Genomic DNA, 17,553 nt, shown 5'->3' on the forward strand with positions numbered 1-17,553 from the left:
ATAAATCTGTCTCTAATATTTTCTTTTGAAGTATGCTCTTTTAAATATCCTTGGTTTTACAAATGCAACACCACATATGCTTCACTTGCACAGTCACCTAGATATTGTACTTCAGCATTTGCTGGTATGTCTGTATTTTTATTATTTATAACCTGAAACATCAAGAAAGCCACCTAAAGCATGAGGGCAACTGCAGACCAAAAGTTTCTGCTATGTTATTAACTCTTTGTTACTGAAACACTAGAAGTTCACAATCAAGAGTGGAAATGAATGCTCTTTCTACTAATGGAGGTATTACATCTAAGAAATTCCAGTTCACAATCTTGTCTCTCTCTGGTTAGGGTTGTCAGGCATCCGGTTTTCAACTAGAATGTCCATTCAGAAAGGGAACCTGGCAGCTCCGGCCACTAGAAGTCCAGTTGACAGCACAGCGGGGCGAAGGCAGGCTCCCTGCCTGCCCTGGCTCTGCACAGGTCCCGGAAGCCGCTGGCATGCCCGGCTTCTAGGTGCATGGGCGGCCATAGGTGCTCCACACACTGCCCCCACCCGAGTGCCTGCTCCCAGCTCCCATTGGTCAGGAACCACAGCCAATGGGAGCTGCAGGAGCAACACCTGTGCGCACAGGCAGCGTGCAGAGTCCCCTTGGCCCTCCACCTCAGAGCTGGACATGCCAGCCGCTTCTGGGAGCCGCCTGAGGGTGGGAGCCGCCTGACTGGAGCCTGCAGCCCAAACCCCAACCCAACCCCTCCCAGAACCCACACGCCAACTTCCTGCCCCAGCCCTGAGCCCCCTCCCACACCTAAACTCCCTCCCAGAGCCTGCAACACATATCCCCTCCCACATCCCAAAACCCTGCCCAGCTTTGAGCTCCATCCCAAGCCCCTGCCCCAGCCCTGAGCCCACCCCCCTTTGTGGCCACACCGAGCCCTCACCCCCTCGCACACCCCAACCTCCTGTCCCATCCCAATGAAAGTGAGTGAGAACAAGTAACAGAGAAAGGGGGATGGAGTGAATGGGGGCAGGGCCTGTGAGAAGGGCAGTAGGACAAGGGTGTTCAGTTCTGTGCCATTAAAAAGTTGCCAACCTTATCTCTGGTAGCTATACTTCAAACTGAATAGGCACAGAGGTGTAAAATCAAAGGGAACTGAGAAGTATAGCGAGCAGGAGGGGACAATTATCTTCCTTCACCAAATACAAAATTTGTTCTAAGTCTTTCATAGACTAAAAGTTAAGTATTAGGAGAGATGGTTATATCTTGCCATTTAGTATTAAGTTGAATTGTTATAGTGAATTTAATAATCAGTGTTCATGAAGTTATATAGCTTGGTAAGGGACACGCTGAACAATTAGTCTGGAAAAGGGGAGCATTGTGCCAGTTTGTGTAAAGCAATATGCACTAGTAAACTTCTATACCAGCTCCCAATATTCACTTTAAGTGAGAAGGGGTAAGAAGAATATTTATTAAAAGCAAATTAGAATTCAGGTAAACACTGAAAAAGAAACACACCTAATATGAAGTCAGTCCACCTTCACTTAAAGATACCACACAACCTATTGTATCAAAAGAAAAACATGGCTATGAAACTAACACTTTTATTACAGTACAGGAACCCCAAAGATAATAGGTCTCTTCCACAATGGAGTACTAAATTAGGTAAATGCTGTGCAATAGGATGCTTTAGGACCTTGCATGGAAGACCAATCATTTCTTAACTCATGCTGATCAGTGGGAGCATATTCACTCCAATGTAGCAAGGTAGTAAGCTACGTAACAAATATGAGAACTAGACAGAAGGGAAAAAAGGTTTTGTTTTTAAAGAGAATAGGCCCTAAAAGTGACTACTTGGTGTGAAAGTTGAAACATACAACTACTCCGGTCTCAGCTGTGTTTGTTTTTAAATCAGAGCTGTCTGAGAGGAATGTGTTAAAGAAATTGCAACAGCCAAAATTTTTAAACTCAAGTCTTTATATAGGCACCTGCCGATTTTCCACAGTCTTCAACAAAGTCTTCACCCGCCCCCTCCCACTTTTGAATGTTAGCTAAATTAAGGCTCTTATTGAACAACTTTATTTTAGGCACAATATAGAAGCAAAGTCGATCAAAAGTACTTCCTGGGAGTTGAGAGTACTCACCACTTTGCAAAGAAAGTCAGGGCCTAAACTTATGTGTAAAAATATAAATATATCAGTACAGGTAGAAGAATGGGGGCCCAAGCCTATCAGGTTTAAGGCCTATAGCTATACATGCCAAATTTAGTTTATAACCGTTACATCAAGAATCTAGCAATGCAATCCAGCCTCAATACATTTCTTTTCACTGAGGGGTTTTCCTTCCTTGGAGACAGCATATACCCAATATGAACACTTAACTGGCACTTCATGCAGTGTAGTAGTATTTTGGCTGTTTTAACATCTGATCTTGACAGCATGTTAGAGTGAGCAACATGAGAGAGGAAGAATTCCTAGAAATAGTCCAGAGATCCAAAGCATCTTTTTTTTTTTGGGGGGGGGGGGGGGGGGGGGAGGAAGGACAGGGCACGCCACAAATGTTACATGATGAACCATGAACTGATGCGGGTTAGGAAGAAGTCTCAGAAGTTATTTCATTCCAGGGTTCTGTCACCTCCCTCTAAAACATGTGGAACTAAGATACAGACTATTTCCCCACCCCCCACTATGGCAACTTTAGTTAAATGAATTTTTCAGTGTAGAGAGCATGCTAAATATATAAAAAAGGGTACTTTAACTTCGTATGGAGTAACCTGGTCTGCACTAAGTAGATGTTAATTATACTCCAATATAGATAACAGCTGTCAAAGAAATTTCCCACATATAAGCAGGAAGTTCCCAGAACTATAGTCCATGGAACACTGGTTGGCAGTCAGCTGAGAAAGTGTAGGTGCCGTAGTACTAGCTGCTCTCCATTTCCAGATTAACCAGGATAGGGTTGAGCTTTTCCTTCCCTGTGCGCTCTGTGTGTGAGAGAAATTAAGAGCAAGAGGAAGTAGTCTAAACTGTTTCCATAAGCAACATTTATTGCATTACAACCAGCTAAAGAAATACTACTTTCCTGTGTAAGCAATTGCTAGAGCAGACAGATAGTTGTCATAAGTCTCACAGCAGGAGGAAAGGTAGCCCAAAGTCTTTATATTAAGACCTGACCGACAGAGAAGAGTGAGAATGCCCACTGCTGATCTCATGTTCTGCTTAAAGTATTTTTTTCTAATGGATCTGTCAGCCAGTCAGTAAAAGAGGGCAGATTAGATAATAGCCAAATGGTAATATTGCAACAATTCAGGTTTCAAAGTTTAGTTTTAACAAATGGCCCCTATTCTAGGCATACAGCCAGGCTTAACCCACAATATAGGGGTGTAAAAAGCAGAGAAAAAATGGCACATAGCTACAAATAGTAATGACATGAGAATTCCTAGAAATCTGAAAGAAAAATGTGTTCAGATAATAGTGTGATTGTATCAATACCCATAGCACAGGATCAGCTTAACAGAACAGTAGGAAAACCTTTATTCACAGATATCTTGTGTTTTGTGCATGTGACTTAAGAGCCAGTTCTATATAGTCAGGTTAACCAAATGTTAAACAGGGAAACAGAAATAAGTTGTCTTTTTTTTTGCAATTAAATATCTATTGTATTGCTCTAGTTTAGTAAAATCTGCAGCTGTTGAACATTTAAAAAAAGACTCCATTAAAAATGTTAACTACCTGTACAACAGAGAAGCAAATACAGCTTCTGTCTGGTTTGTCAAGCCTACCATGAGAGGCCAGCATTCCCTTTAGAAGAGTTCTGGGTTTGCCAAGTGATTTTAGCTTAGTCTTTCTCCAGGAATGTTTTGTTAAGCCAGGTTAAAAAGATGTTATGCCTTTGTATAAGCAGTCAAAGTAGTTTAAATTGTGACACACCAACCTTTCCTAGTCTAGATATCTCAGAAGTGTTCCAGCTCACTGTATTATTTTCAAATTATTTAGACTACAGGATAGATTAATCATCACTTACCCCTAAATAAGGACATGCTTCCCTCTGAAAGTATCAGAAGTTGGTGGATAGTTGCTTCTACAGAAGTAGGTGATTTTGTTTTTAAAGAGCAGCATAATTGCTTGTTAAACTACACTGGTAGGAAAACCAATGTTATTCTAGCAAGTTAAGTGTGTATTTTTAATCCTTTAAACATCTATACCAAGTAATTTACCATAAACTTAGTGTTGTTGCTTCCTTGTGTTAGCAGAGAATCAGGTACACAGCCAAGATAACCAAAATGGTCTTGTCACATTTCTCTCGGAGGATTTGATTTTCAGCCTAATGGCCAATACATTTTCCTCAGAGATTTTGTTGTGGGTCTCCTCTGCTCCAGTACTCCATAAAAGGTGATGGTTGGACTAACAGATCATCTTCACAGGTACTAAAGAAAAAAGTGATCCCTGACCAAATGTGAGGGGGAAACATATTTTAGCAGAGCAGACAGTTTAAGATCTACATTCCCAATTAAGTGCTCAACATTAGACAGAAAAGTCTGTTAAGACCCACTCTTTCCTCTTCCATTATCGAGTGATGAAACTTCTACTCCATTCTCTAATCCCACTCACAGGAGGCCTCCAGCAGAATTTAGAAGAGACTATATTTCTGCTATTTAAGGCAGACCAAAATTGTCATTATATCCTGTTTCTTTCAAAAACTTCTAAACACCTTTTCAAAAGATCTTGCCAGCTAACAGGCCAGACATTTGTAGTAGAACAAGTCTCATCTTCCAGGGTTTGTTGGGAGGACTTCTTGGGGCTGACATACTCTGTAGCTTTACTGAAGTTGTGGTTGTGCGGTCTCTAACAGAGGCCTTTTCTTTTTTCAAAAATTTGTTCAAGTATTAGAATTAGACCCAGAAGTTTGGACTAAAATCTGAATAAAAATTCCCTCCTCCCAACAATGCATTTTCACTAATAAGGTTGTTCAGGCCTTGTTATTTCTGAAAATTTCGCATGGTTTTTGTATAGAAACTAGGGCTGTTCAATCAGAGTTAACTCACATGTTTAACTCAAAACTAACTGCAATTAAATTTAATCACGATTAATTGCACTGTTAAACAATACCAATTGACTTAAATATTTTTTTCTACATTTTCAAATATATTGATTTCAATTACAACAGTATTTTTGATTACAAATATTTGCACTGTAAAAAAAATTGTATTATTCTATTCACCTCATACAAGTACACTATCATGAAAGTTGAACTTACAAATGTAGATTGTGTGTGTTTGTTACATAACTGCACTCAAAAACAAAAAAGTCCACTCAGTTCTACTTCAGCCAATTGCTCAGACAAGCAAGTTTGGTTACAATTTGCATGAGATAATGCTGCCTGCTTCTTGTTTACAATGTCACCTGAAAGCGAGAACAGGCATTTGCATGGCACTGTTGTAGTGGGTGACACAAGATGTTTACACGCCAGATGCATGAAAGATTATGTCCCTTTGTGCTTCAAGCACTATTCCAGAGAACATGGGTCCATGCTGATGACTTGTTCTGTTAGAGAACGATCCAAAACAGTGCGGATCCGACGCATATTCATTTTCATCATATGAGTCAGATGCAGCCAGCAGAAGGTTGATTTTCTGTTTTTGGTGGTTTGGGTTTTGTAGTTTCCACATCCGAATGTTCCTCTTAAGATTTCTGAAAGCATGCTCCACGTCTTGTCCCTCTCAGATTTTGGATGGCACTTCAGACTCTTAAACCTTGGGTCGAGTGCTGTGGCTATTTTAGAAATCTCACATTGGTACTTTCTTTGCGTTTTGTCAAATCTGCTGTGACAGCACTCTTAAAGCTAACACATGCTGGGTCATCTGAGACTGCTATAACGTGAAATATATCTGGCAGAAAGTGGGTAAAACAGAACAGAAAACATACAGTTCTCCCCCAAGGAGTTCAGTCACAAATTTAATTAACGTGCATCAACAGCGTGGAAGCATGTCCTGTGGAATGGTGGCCGAAGCATGAAGGAGTATATGAATGTTTAGCGTATCTGGCACAAATACCTTGCATCACTGGCTACAAAAGTGCCACACAAACACCTGTTCTCACTTTCAAGCGACATTGTAAATAAGCAGACAACAGTATCTCCTGTAAATGTAAACAAACTTGTCTGAGCAATTGGCTGAAATAGGACTGAGTGGACATGTAGGCTCTAAAGTTTTACATTGTTTTGTTTGAGTGCAGTTACGTAACAAAAAAAGGTACATTTTTAAGTTCAACTTTCATGATAAAGTGATTGCACTACAGTACTTGTACGAGGTGAACTGAGTACTATTTATCATTTTTACTGTACAAATATTTGTAATACAAACAGTGAGCACTGTACACTGTTGTAATTGAAATCAATATATTTGAAAATGTAGAAAAACATCCATAATACTAATAGTATTCTATTATTAACAGTGTGATTAAGTGCCCAATTAATTTTTTAATTGTTTGATAGCCCTAATAGAAACAATTTTGCAAAAGAGACTTATTTGAATAGTTCTAGTCAATCATTCCCAGTCACCAATGTCTAAACATGTATTTCTAGAACAGGAAAAACTGCCAACCATTTCAGGTCTTTATACACCAGAAAATTTATGTCACTGATTCTGCTTTAACATAGCTCTACAGCAAGTTTGATTAGTTAGAGGGAAAAAAGCCATCTTTAACAAACTTCTTACTAACTTCTGCTTTGTACCTCCCACCCGCAGAAAGATATTCTGAAATGAGGAACTGCAGCAATAAAACTGTCAGTTACCAGTGTATGAATTGGAATATAGCTCTCTGCTGATATTAGCATAGAATAAGTAAGCAAACACTATAGGGAATATGCCACAATGACCATGTTAACAAGGTGCAGTTTTTATCCAAGTCAATATTTTTTTTTAAATAGCCTTACTTTTTACTAAATGTTTAACTAGATTTTTGCAACGCTAATGTTTGCAGGTTAGGGTTGTTTTTGTTGGGTTTTTTTCTTTAAGAGTCTCCTAGCCATTTCATTCTCAATTAAGAAACTTCCAGAATAATAAATCTCAACCCTTCACAAAACTCTTCATTCAGTTGGCCATTCTGAGAATTCTCCTCCTTTAGTTGCCTCTGAATCTCTTGTGCACTGTTCAAGTTTTACAGGTCTTCCTCTGACTAGTAAGTTTCAAGATTTAATCCTCTGAACTAGAATATAAGAGCAGCAGTGTCTGTTTACACAAGTTTCACATATACAACTGTATTGTTGATATTCTGTAGCTAGAGAAACTATTGTGTATATTGAAATTTCACACAAAACATCTCGCTCATATACTGCAGTGGTGTTCAGAAGAAAGATACAAAGCTGCTTTAAACCATCAGTTTCCTTCCCATTTCTCATATGGAATCACTTTGACAAGAGACACTTATTAGCTGATATAGTAGGTTTTCTGGAAAAAATATCAACTTGGGTTCTTGATGCAACACTGCGGAAAGAATGAATTATACTATTTGACATTTCTCCTCTATTACTTTTCCTTGGCTGTTCTCCTGGCACAGTCTCCACAGACAATAAGAACTGCTAGAACATCTGCTCCCTCTCTCTGCCTGGTTTACCCAGCATACGAAATACACACTTGAAACACCTAAATTTGACAAAACTAGAGAGACAGCAGCAGAAAGGCTAGAAAGAATTCAGGAACAGAACAAGAATCAGATAAATCAATAAAGAATACTCAAGAATAGGTGGAGAATGAAGTAAATTTGGGTAAGCAAGAGATAGTGATGCTTAAGAATTAGGATCTACTGTTCAGCAACTAGTTTAGAATAATTTAAGTATTTAGATCCACACAGATTTGACTGATCAGAAGAATTGTAAACCCTTTCTGGGGAAAAAGGTTAGTTTCTGACAGTGTCTCAGCCATTTTTATTGTTTTGTCTAAAGGGGGATATGATAGCTATCAGAAAATAGTTAATTTTATTACTTGCAACATAACATAATGCTGATGTGAATATTTACTAAAGGAGCAGGAGAATGGTGGAAGTGAGTTTGTTCTCAGACAGACCAGCATACATTTTATATATTCCATGCAGTCAATGACATGGAAATCCACCACCATAATAAATGGGCTAAATTATGGAATTCAGGTAAAATATTCCATATTTGTGCCATTTTTTTTAAATTTCACGGAATCAGGATGTGTATAAAGCTGGTGATCTTCAAGAATTATAATACAAAACTGCCCCTTGTAGTCAAAGGGGGATGTAATAGAGTTTAAGTGAAGAGTCTTAGAAATATGGCATAATAAGTATAATACCAAGTGACTAGACAGTCTACAGACTTGCAAAATTTTATCTGCCTAGCAACAGTGATTTCTGATGAAAAAGTACACAAGTTTTTCATTCAGTAGTCCTCACCAACCCTGTACTAGTACATTTTGTAAATGTTCAGCTATATATACTTATCACTTACTGCTTGTGCAGACTACCACTTATGTCAGTATAACTTATGTCCCTCAGGAGTGTGAATAATTGCCCCTCCCCCACAAACGATGTAAGTTACACCAACCTAAACATCAGTGTGGACTGTGCTATACTGGCAGAAGAGCTTCTCCCACCGACATAGCTGCTGCCTCTTGCAGAGGTGGTTTTATTATGTGGATGAGAAAGCTCCCTCCATCAGCATAAAGTGCTTTCACCAGCTGTGGCACTTCTAGTGTAAACTAGCCCTTAGTCTTCTATGCTGTAAGGACAGGTATAGAAGTGTTTGTTATTCAAAGTAGTCACATTGGTTACCTGCCACAATTACTAGCTCTAAAAATAGAATAAATGGCTGTTACTGAGAACATGCTGCTGCCTCACTTCCCTCCATCATCCCAGAAATGAGAAATGTGCTGTCAAGTCTGAAAGCAAATTTTGAGAGCTGCTAATTACAGAAGTTTAATGGTTTACAAGCAGCTTGAGATGTAGTCTTCTTCTGCTGCTGCTGCTTCTTTTATCACTGTCCTCACTGCCTCAGGAATGTGGGCAGTGGGGCATTTATAGGGGAAGTTTTGTAAGGTGAAGCCATTACCTATTGTTAACGCCAAAGCATTCAGAGGCTCCAAGCAAGATGAGGGCCCCACTGCACTAGACAATGTACACACACTGCCTACCTGGAAGGCCTTACAATCGCTGAGCACATCTAAACAAAAAACCAGCAAGACTCCAACCCAAGTGGGAACATCTACATTGCTATATTGAATCAGTTGACTCAGGCTGAGACTTGCTGCTGTGGCCTTCTCCACCCCCAAAGAGCAGATGAACCCTAAAACAATAACAGATGGATTTAACTATTCCTCTCTGCCTGCTCCTGCTATGTGTTTACCTACATTTGCAATTTTTAGAAATTATCTAGACCAAGTGTCAAATTCCATCTCCCATTCAAGCCATTGCTAACTGGCTGATTTCTTACAAAATTGACAGACATGGTCTTGTGATGAGGTATGAAGCAGAGAATAGCAGTTATTCAGATTAACTAGGGCAGGCAGTTAGTTCTAGGAGTAGGAGCAACATAGAAAATGGCACAGAAGTATGACCATGACAGATATGGTAGTACTGGAGAAATGGTGGAGGTTGGAATGACAATAAGAGCAGACACCTAGCGATGGACAATCATGAAAGGGTTTGCTGCTGAAGACAAAAGGCTTCAATATAGTAAGAGGAAGGAGTTAAATGGGGTTTATATGATCAGAAAAATGGGCAAGGCAGATTTTAGCAGCTGTGCTTAGTATGGAATTGTTGGGGGCAATTAAGCAATCTAGACAGAAGATGAGGGCCAGGGTGAAAGTTTGGATGCCTGGACAGAAAAGAGATCTTACAAGCTGGGGGAGGGAGGGAAGTAAAGGAAGAGTTCTAGGATATGGCTACTGCTTGAGCATGTGAGGCTAGACACACATCACTCCCCCCCCCCCCCCACACACACTTATTTTCAACACCTATCCAGAGTACTCAATATGCATCTGGGGAACAAATGAGACAGATGAACAATTATAGTAGGTCAGATGTTACAGGATATCACTATTTAACTTATTTCTAAGGGAAAAAAGTCTCCATGGAATTCCCATCAGGATTCATGAGGGAGACAGAAACAAAAAGGGCATGTATCAAAGTCCACTGAATGCATCCAATGAAGTGAGCTGTAGCTCACAAAAGCTTATGCTCAAATAAATGTGTTAGTCTCTAAGGTGCCACAAGGACTCCTTTTCTTTTTGTGAGTACTTAAATCTTTACAGTCTTGTCTTTTTCTGAGATTTGAACTGTATAACGTGGCTTACTAGGTCATATGTATGACACAAACTTTAGGTGACCAGTTTACTCCTACCTGTAGAATAGACATTAAATTGTGACAGTTATTTTAAGATGAATAGTCAATCTCTTCCACTGAAAAAATTCCAAAGTCTGATATTCCTTTTTAAAAGTATATTCTGAGTAAGTTTGGCAGAGAGTCTGATTAAATACTCAAGCCCTCAATATTTGGATATTTAAGGAACACTAAATGCCTTTCTCCACATATTACACTATATGTATCGGTTGCTGTTCTCCTTTCTAGAATACAGACTACTCACAGCTATTTACAAGTTAGCCCATGCTTCTATGTACTTTATTCATATTTTTATCACTATTTTATTGGTCAAAGAAGTTTACTAAAATTAGTGATTCGGTGACTTGGAAACTATTTGAAAGTATTAGAAGGAAAACATTTAGTTTATGTTGAGTAAAGGAATCTGTTTGCTTATGCCTGATAGTGGTTACCTCCGATTTAATTATAAAAAAAGACTTTTTCCTATAGTTCTCTAAATTTGAGAACTTTGTATTAATGTGTTCACATCTGGCATGATTAGTGAGATTAGCCTTCTAAGAAAATTATGCATCATTTCAAGTTGCACTGTTGCTAAATTAAGTGATATCTAAATATAATTACTTTTAATCCATAGTTTTCTTCATGTATCTAGTCTAACAAATAAAGTTTGTATAAAGCAGCAAAATGATCATTAACTGTATTATCTGTTGGGCACTGATCTTTTGTTTAACAAAATCCACACTAAGCTATGACTGATGAGTGACCTTGAAGCAGCTGCAGAAGGCAGTTGCCATAGCAACACACCACAAAAGTGGTTCATCCTCAGGGAAAGCACCAAGTTGGTGCATAGTGTTACTGATACAACAAACAGGTATACAGTAGCTCTACTGATGCATTAATACACAGTAGGTAATATTTTAAGATAGCCATTACTTATGTTTTAATCACTTTGTTCCACCCACGGAGAATGGAAATGAATGCTATTGGAAGTAACTACTTCCATCAAGATAGTGGGAAGTGGGTGGCCAAATGACTAAAGTCAGGTTATTCTGGGGTGCAACACAAGGAACGGAATCTGTCCCAAGCAGATGCCTTACTTCCCAGGGTCATCAGGTGCCAAAAACATTCCAGAGGTAGCATATCACCACTTCTGAATGAATTGCTTTAGCCAATGAACCTGGAGTATCCTTAGACAGAAGCTGAACTAATGAAAGGCCTTTGAAAAGGGAAACCATCTCCCCACCTATTCCTCAGCCCCTTAAATAAAGCCAGCATGACCAACTTGTTTTGAATATTAGAGTCATAAAACCACTTTTCCTCTTCTGCCATATAGTGAAGTTACCACCTTTTCCCCTGTATACGGTTTAGTCCTGAGACCTTTCTAGAAGAAATCTCAACCACTAGAGCAGAGGTGGATAAACTATGGCCCGTGGGACCATCCTGCCTGGCCCGAGCTCCTGGCCAGGAAGGCTAGCCCCTAGTCCCTCCCCCAGTCTCAGTGCACCATGTTGCCGGTGTAGTGTATTAAACTGCTCCGCATAGGAATGTGCTACTGGTAGCAGTTACAGAGAGAAATTTATTACACTACACTGGTGCAACACTCTGGGCGGCATGGCTGTAGTGGTGCCAGCCACTGGTGCTCTGTGCTGTGTGGTGGTAAGGAGGCAGAGGGGTTGGATAGAGGGCAGGGCAGTTTGTGGTGGTGGTGTGGTTGTGGATGAGAAGCAAGGGGGAGGTGGATAGGGGGCAGGGGCACAGCCTCCCCTAACTGGCCCTCCATATAATTTCTGAAACCCGATGTGGTCCTCAGACCAAAAAGTTTGCCTGCCCCTGCACTAGAGGATCACATGTTAATGTTTCATAGAAGATATAGAATCTTCTATTGTGGTATGCAAACCAGTGCATTTTTGTGAAATAGTAAAAAACCTATTTACATTGTGTTAGGGTAATATGATTTAACACAACATGAGACTGAGTATAAGTATTTCAGTTTAGAAAAAAACACTGAAGGATCTACTCTGAAGAATGAGTCTGCTGAAGTGGCATTCTGAGGTTCCATGTTTGTCTGATTCCAGATCAATTCTGCTCATTTTAACGGTTTTTCTAACCATCAACCCTACAAACTCCCTGTGGGACTTGGGCATCAATTTGTGCTACGTCACTTCTTAGTAAGAAATTCTGCAGGTCAGAAGATCGTGTTATACCTGTGCAATCCTATTGTCCTGAGTGGAGTTTCACAAGCGTAACTGTCAAAATTCTACTTGGAACTGAACAAGTCTGTTGAGGCACAAACACAGAAGAAACTCCTCCTAGCTTTTGTGAGCCCTGCAAGAGGATAAAAATAGTAAGACTGTTACCAACATCCTCAGATACAGGATACTCCCGTTTATCCAAATCCCATTATCTGAATCCCTTCCTTGTCTCCCACCATGTGACATAGCACATTATGTTCCAATTAGCACATTAGCGGCATTTTTTAAAAAAAATGCCTACTCCGTAATTGCTGATTAGCAGCTACTTAGGAACAGCATAAAAATCAAGCAGTTAAATTCATGGATTCAGAAATGTGCCTTAAAGTTGACAAAACACAAACACCCCATGCTCAATAATGAGCAGAAGCCAAGAATATTAATGTGCCTTGACAACAGGGAGTGGATTGTAGATATGGCCCATCAGTTCTGCATCAGCAATGCCACAGTGCACAAGAAGTTGAGAGTATGCCCTCTACTATGGATTGCCCGGATGGTTCTGGTCACTGCAAGAACATGAGGGGCAAAGACGAGGCACTTAGTTTATTCAAAATAGGTCCACAAACAGGTGTTCCGTTAGATACTATATTAAAGCAAAAAGCTATTTCCATCAAAATATTAATGTGGATGCTGCTTTTGGTGGTAGTGAGGAATGGCTAAGTCATTTCAAGAAGCAGCATGATACAAGTCTGTTGCTGATTAACTGTTGTCTTCCTGCACAGCAAACATTGCCCCATTTAGAAAAAGGTAAGTCTATGAATGCAGTTAAAGAGGGTCTGAAGCTGACTAGACCTATAATGAGGTCAAAGCAGACATTCTGGAAAATGCTTCCAGAATGCACTTGCATGTTCGTCTGAGAAGTTCATCCCTGGTTTGAAAAAAGAACAGACTTAATGTGTTGTTGTACAAATGACACAGCAATACATGGTCTAAAGTGGTTTGTGATCAGCAAGTCCAGGTGTCCCCAATGCTTCAGATGCAGATATTTCCTGTGTCCCACACTGCACAAAGTGAATGCCACCATTTCTAAAATATTGGTTCCACTCCAACTTTATGCTAGCTGTCCAAATGGGTTTGTGGTCTTTAGACCTCCCACAGCATAATATTCTTTTTATAGACAATGATTCTGATCAGCTCACTGAAGCTGATTGTGTCTAGTGTTTATTTTTGCCTACTTACACATCAAAACTCCAAACTATGGATCAAGGAACATTTGCAATCCTTAAATATTTGTACAGGGCTAATCTGTTGGCTAATGTCCTCACTGCACACATGCTACTGACCCTCACAGATTAAATTAAGATGTTAACAATAAAAGGTGACTGCTATCTATTAGGTGGATTGTGATCCAGGCTTCAGCAGGAAAAAACTGCCAGTGTTGGGGGAGAAGAAAAGGTCTTACATGAACCCAAAGTGGAGCTGGTTAGAGTATCCCAGGAAATTGAGGATACAAGATGCCCTTCATGCAATTGCTGAGCAGACAAGTTGGGAAATAGAGGATGTCCAGGAATAGGAGGGCTGTGATACTTAAGATGTGAATATTCCTAAGATCAACAGAATTCATGACACAGCTGAAGAGGATAAGGAGGAGTTGACAAAGGTAGCAGCACCTTCGGATCAGGTACTGACAGCCTCTGAACCAGTTGCTGCGTTTAACAGGTTTTTACTTGGGATGGAGAGAGAGTCAGGAGAACACTGACTACATGCACACCTTGCTTCTCCGAAAGTTATGCATGCAGGCAGCAGAAAATTAAATAGCACAAAAAAAGAAAGCTGCTATAACCAACTTCTTTGCCATATTATAGCAGATTACTGTGACTGCTTTGTGCAAGCTAGCATTCTCTAGTAAAGTTCATGTTTGTCTACTTTTCAATAAATGTAGATTTTACAATAAAATACTGTGATAGTCTGACATCTTACTTTTGTTTCCCATGCTCCTTATTCAATTCCCTTTTCATTATCCAACTAAAATCCATGCCTTGCCATGCTATTTGGATAAATGGGAGTATACTGGATATCTGTTGAGTTATGTTGTACCCTGGTTACCTAGTCTCTTTCTAGAGCAGAACTGAATTCTTAAGCAAGACTAATGGAAAGAATCAGGTTTCATTTTGTCTGTTTAAAAATCATATGCTCATTTAATAAGTTTTGTAAAGTGTTTTGGTTTTTTCTTTGTTTTAAAACAGCACTTGCAGAAAGACCTCCCTATCTTTCTCCAATCTGAAACAAGGAAGACTATTACATTCATCAGCTGTCAGTTTTATCTAAACAGCATGAAAATAGTGATAAAAACCCTAATTTTAGCAGCAGCATTAACGTAGTGTTTCTGGAATCAATTCAATTTCAGTAATTCTCATTTATATGAATTAACAGAATTACCCACCTGTTTTCATCCTACAGTAATCTCATGCACAGACAGGTTTAATTGTGTTAGTGCCAAAAATATATTTACTGTCACAGCCAAACTTGGTTACTAAGAAAAGTAAGGTTTGCTAGTCCATCCACTGAGAGATTTTTAAATGCTAATATTTTAGTGAAGCCATAAGGTGTCTCATTCTTACAATTTCTAAAGCATGCTGTAGAAGTTGAGAAATTTCAAGGCCATTATAGGCATTAGTAATTCACATTGCCATGTTGTAATCCCAGTGATTCTCAGTCCCAGCCTCTTGGGGGGGGGGGGGGGGAGGGATAGCTCAGTGGTTTGAGCATTGGCCTGCTAAACCCAGGGTTGTGAGTTCAATCCTTGAGGGGGCCATTTAGGGATCTGGGCCAAAAATTGGGGATTGGTCCTGCTTTGAGCAGGGGGTTGGACTAGATGACCTCCTGAGGTCCCTTCCAACCCTGATATTCTATGATTCTATGAACCAGAGACTGGTGGGCCTGGGTGTGTTGGAAGTAACTCCATCTCTTTCCCTCTACCTAAGAGGGTAGAGTATGTATCCTCATGTTGCTCCAGAGCAAGCTCAGCTGATTAACTTGCATTGACATGATTTAACATGAGTCCTATCCATTCTGTAGCTAGGACAGTAGCTGAAACCTGGGATTTAAAACTGATGATTGTGTAGCAAGAGAACACTAGGGGGTTGAAGGAGGTCGAATACAATGTAGAACTCCAAAATTCCTTCCAGGGTAAGAAAAGCCTCAATACGATTTGACAGTAGAGTTGCAACCCATTCTTTAAAGTTAGATTGAAGCATATACCTCAAATATGAACCACCACTACTGTCAGGATTCCTTTCAAACATGGGACTCTTCAGATACCCAATGTAGTTAGTGGTTTTTGCATCTTAATTCTACCCATTTTATTCCCTAATCTTATAAAATAGGTCTTGAAAAAGAGTTACCTGAGCGATACAAGCAAGAGGACTTCAACAGAAAGCTGTAGTGCCTGCATCGTTGTTCATAGCTCTGTTGGACTCAAAATGACACCTGCTTTCTCCAGGCAACCTTAATTCTGGTATTTACTAACTCGAGTGCTGACTTGGCAAACAACCTTCTTTTAATGTTGGAATTTGTGTAATACATGTCAGCTCAGCTGCACTTAACATTCAGGTGATTGCCTTTGACTGAAGATATCTGCATGAAGGCTGGAGTGACTATTCCTTGCAACTTTCTCTGCCCTTTACTTTTTAGAAGCAAGGACCATCATCTGTTCATCTGAGGGTTTAACTTTAAAATAACTTGGAGTTCTCTGAAGTACCAGTACCACTGAAAGGAACAATCAAATGATAAAGTCTGCTCAACTGAAAGCTTACTATTTCTCTTAAAGGTATACCACCACAAATGAGAGACCCACCATAATCCCACAGCTGAGCTCATTCATTGATAAGCAGACACTCCTGGACAAGTACAGAGAAAAGTAAACTAGTACTCACATTTAAATAAAAAAAGCGATTTAGCATAATTAAGCTACCCATAAGTGCCAGGTCATCCTCAAAACTTGAAAATAGATGCCATTCACTACCATTTGCTCTCTGTTCAGACCAATTTTATTTCAAGTCTCACTAGTAAGTTATTTTCTGGGAATTCACTTCATTACTTTAAAAAAAAGACTGGTATTCAACAGCACAACATTTGCTATCAGAAGCCTACTGAAAATTCATTTTGGAAGGAAGAATTTTTTCCTCAAAGCCAAAAACTACTTAGAATCATGTACATAGCTTGCTTGTGGAAAAGAAAAATAGGACTTCCAAATAGAATTAGAAGTTAATTTGTGAGGAAAATACTGTCCCCAAATCCACAATTAACTTGTTAGAAGTGTTTTAAACTAATATTTACACTGCAAAAAAGCAAGCTATGCAAAACAATTCTTGAGGGACAAAAAATGCTGTCTCCTAAAATAGGATTTGGCAAGCTAGTATGGTTAATCTAGGCACACACTGCTATTTTAAGTACTAGAACACAAAATTAGTGCTGTTGTAAAAGTTGAAAGAGCTGTTAATATTGTACGTGTGCTCTTCTCATACATCCATCCTGCTTTGAGACACTGGATAGCTAATTTAGACCTCACAAATTAAATGATTTTTTCAGTATAAAAGCTCAATGAACAAACCACTGAGGACTTTTCTACAGTAGAATTTAGCAACTGTCAAACATGTTTGTACATGCAAGTCTGAACCACAAGTGTTTACACTGTATAACTCTTAGGACAAAAAGTCTGGACACTGCACATATTTGGCTTATCCTAGGAACTTGGAGGTCTGGACCAACATATAGAAGCGTATTAGCTAAATCTAGTGAAGACACACCTGTTGGGTCTTGTCTTCACTAGGAAGAGGAGTTGTTTTCTTACCATACGTTACCTATCACAGCAACTAAGATAGTAAAATCCTAGTGAAGGCAAAGCAGTTTGTAGTTTCAATATGTGTTTGCAGATAACCTATAGGCTCCACTGGTACAGCAGAACAATTGACCCAGAGAACACCCTATAATAAGGTTGCCTCAACTGGGTGCCCCCTGCAGAACACGTGTGCCCTA

The 17,553-nt window shown here is 39.5% G+C and overlaps 1 protein-coding gene across 14 annotated transcripts in view; it reads right to left on the reverse strand.

Annotated features, from left to right (window-relative positions):
* NCOA3 (nuclear receptor coactivator 3) overlaps positions 1-17,553 on the reverse strand; it is a 170,185-nt gene that overhangs the window by 136,190 nt on the left and 16,442 nt on the right. For 2 of the 14 annotated variants that reach the window (XM_078848168.1, XM_073309496.2), the window contains one exon: positions 12,532-12,652. The exons of the other annotated variants lie outside the window; for them this stretch is intronic. The gene's annotated coding sequence lies outside the window, so the exon portion shown is untranslated. The remainder of the gene's footprint in view (positions 1-12,531; positions 12,653-17,553) is intronic. 14 annotated transcript variants of the gene reach the window in all.

Source organism: Lepidochelys kempii, chromosome 13 (genome assembly GCF_965140285.1).
Source record: "Lepidochelys kempii isolate rLepKem1 chromosome 13, rLepKem1.hap1, whole genome shotgun sequence".
NCBI lineage: Eukaryota > Metazoa > Chordata > Testudines > Cheloniidae > Lepidochelys > Lepidochelys kempii.